General features: G+C 35.3%; 1 pseudogene; it reads left to right on the plus strand.

Moving 5' to 3' along the window:
• The first annotated feature begins 633 nt into the window (after window positions 1–633).
• Window positions 634–1,565, plus strand: LOC147483607 (deoxyhypusine hydroxylase-A pseudogene; annotated as a pseudogene).
• The last annotated feature ends 1,468 nt before the right edge of the window (window positions 1,566–3,033 follow it).

Genomic DNA, 3,033 nt, shown 5'->3' on the forward strand with positions numbered 1-3,033 from the left:
TATGTATTCTCTTATAAAACTACAATTCAATTGTTTGATTAAGTTGCCTAATTTTCATTAGAGAATATACCAATTAATATATTGATTCGCTGAACTTTTATGGAACACTAAGCCAAACTAAGTTACACTCCTTCCACATTTGGATTACCTTTATTGGTCAATCAAAGCACTCTCTAAACCAAAAGTCAATGTACTCATTCTTTCCTTTTATATTCCTTTCATTTTTTCTTTTGTTTAGGTGATGGTTGCTTTAGTATGTATTTTTTTAAGACCATTTTAAACGGACACTACCAGACCCTTTCTATTTCTCTTCTCAAGAACACCAAAAGCCTAATTTTGAGCTAAGTACATATTTGCTAGTATTTAGTTGTTGCTGTTGTTTCATGAATACGTTGTACAGTGTAAGATTGGTTCATTGTTTGCATATTCTCTATCCTCACCATATCGCTCTATTTTCCAAACCGAGCAATATTAGTGGCTCCTAAAAAATGGAGGTGCTGAAAATTAGAAACACCTCCCTAGATTTGTTAATTTCTCCTTCACTTATTTATATTACTTTAATCTCCCCGAATTCCAAATAAACAAAATCCACCATAGCCTTACACACATAAGGAAGAAATAACAAAAAAAAAAATGGCGTTGGCAAAAACCTTCGAATCATCATCCGAAATCAAAAAGTTCCTCTGCGAAAGATTACTCGACCAAACTCAACCAATATCAGAACGGTTTAGAGCTTTGTTCTCACTTCGAAATCTACATGGCTCTGGACCACGTAAAGCACTTATTCTTGCAACTAGAGATTCTTCAAATCTGCTTGCCCATGAGGCAGCGTTTGCGTTAGGTCAAATGCAAGATGTGGAAGCGGTTCCTGCTTTAGAAAAGGTTCTTCAGGATCTTTCTTTACACCATACCCCATTGTCCGCCACGAGGCTATTGAAGCTCTTGGGGCAATTGGTTTGGAAGGTAATATTCCCCTTCTGGAAAAGACATTGGGGTTAGATCCTACTCAGGTGGTGAGAGAAACATGTGAGTTAGCTCTTGAAATAATAGAGCAACAGAAGAATGTTTGTCACAATGAGGATTCAACAAACGAGGTAGAATCACCATTTCTTTCTGTTGATCCAGCCACACCTGCTTCTTGCTGTTCTTCTATATATCAACTAAGGGAAGTTCTTCTGGATGAAGAGAGAGGCATGTATCAGCGATATGCTGCTCTCTTTGCTCTTCGAAATCGTTGTGAAGATGTAGTTGCCAGTGCCATAGTTGATTCGTTAGGTGCTAGAAGTGCTCTTCTGCGACATGAGGTAGCATATGTCTTAGGCCAGCTTCAAAATAAAGCTACCACTGCTGCCCTTTCTAGAGTACTTAAGAATATTAGTGAGCATCCGATGGTTAGACATGAAGCAGCTGAAGCACTTGGATCAATTGCAAATAGCAAAAGTGTCGAGCTTCCTGAGGAGTTTGCAAATGATGATGAACCCACTGTCTCCCAAAGCTGGGAAGTTGCTCTTAGAATGTTGGAGTTTGAAAGATCTGGAAAGTCCTTTGAGTATCTCTTCATGTAGGCACCTCAGGTGCAATAACTTGCTCTATCAGACTTTGATGCCTTGCCTGTTTTTTTATCAGTCAAATGGTAGTAATGTGCCATTTACTAGGCATGTGTCAACCAAATTTAGCTAGGTTGAGTAATATGCAACTTCGCGTCTACCCACCCATGGGACACTTGCAATTGATTTTCATATTGGGATTATTTTTAAGTGCCTTTTTGAGAGGAACTTTTCAAATGTACTCATCAACTTTCTCCCTTCAATTCGTGTGATTAATATGTATAAAGCTACAATTTTTTGAAAAAACAAAAGAAAAAAAATTCCCAAACCCTCGCCTTACGTACAAAAGAAACAATAAAAAGAAAAAAGAAAAATTAAACCCAAAAATACAAGGTTGTTCCTCCGTATTCTTTACAATGATGCAAAAATTGGAAAATTAAATTAGATGTTTTTTTACTTTTGTTTAGCGATTTTCTTCGCGCCAATCCTCCTCATGAGTCTTCTGCGGCCTTGATGTCTATCTCCATCACAAGTGCTTTCTCTATGTGCTTCTTCTACTGTTTTATTTTCTTTAATTAATTAATTTATTATTATTATTATTATTTTGATTTAATTAATGAGTTAAGAGTTAAATTTCAATTGACTATTTCAGTTTTGCCGATTGAGTACAGTGGTTGATGATACATTGATTGACTATAAGTAACATATTATGAGCACTCACTTAAATAAGTGTTCATGGCTACACCATTCATCGTCTTGGAATTAACCCATGTTGCCCTGTTATAACTTGAAAAATTATTGGGACTTAGATTATATCTATCCATCAGTAGCAAACATGAAAGTTAGATATCTATGTTCAATGGAATTTTCTTTGGGGTAAAAGGTATATATGCTACAATATTTTCCTTACTCAACCATGCTTTATGTGGTAAGACCTTGCATATTATCACCTGCATACTATCATTATGGCTTTAAACCTTGCGTATTTTGTATTGGATATGACTGCATGAACATGTATCAAGCAATGGAAAAGGTTTATATATGTGCCTATCAGGTAGACATGAAGTAACAATTGTTCCAATTAACATGCTTATACTATCGTTAAAAGAAAATTGAGTTGTTAAATTAAATCTTATGGGTTCTACTTTTTTAGTTTCTTCGCAAAGAAATCTAGCAAAGTATCCAATAAGGCATATTCAATTCGGCATGTTCTCTGGTGACCAAGTCATGAACGTACTCCTCTATTCTTCTTCAGTTTTATATGTATACTTTGTGCATGTTTCTGTTTATTATCTTTTAATACCCATAAGAAAAAAAAAATACCCATGTTGATGTATGATTTTGTTTATTCACTTTTTATTTCATGGCCTCCTCTATGTGTAATTATTGCCTGACTTAGGAAAGATGTTCTATATGAATGCTACATCATCATATTCTAAGTAAAGTAGGGATGGATGCATGCAAAAACAACCTTTGTATGAAGTCG

This window comes from Coptis chinensis, chromosome 8, assembly GCF_015680905.1.
Source record: "Coptis chinensis isolate HL-2020 chromosome 8, ASM1568090v1, whole genome shotgun sequence".
NCBI lineage: Eukaryota > Viridiplantae > Streptophyta > Magnoliopsida > Ranunculales > Ranunculaceae > Coptis > Coptis chinensis.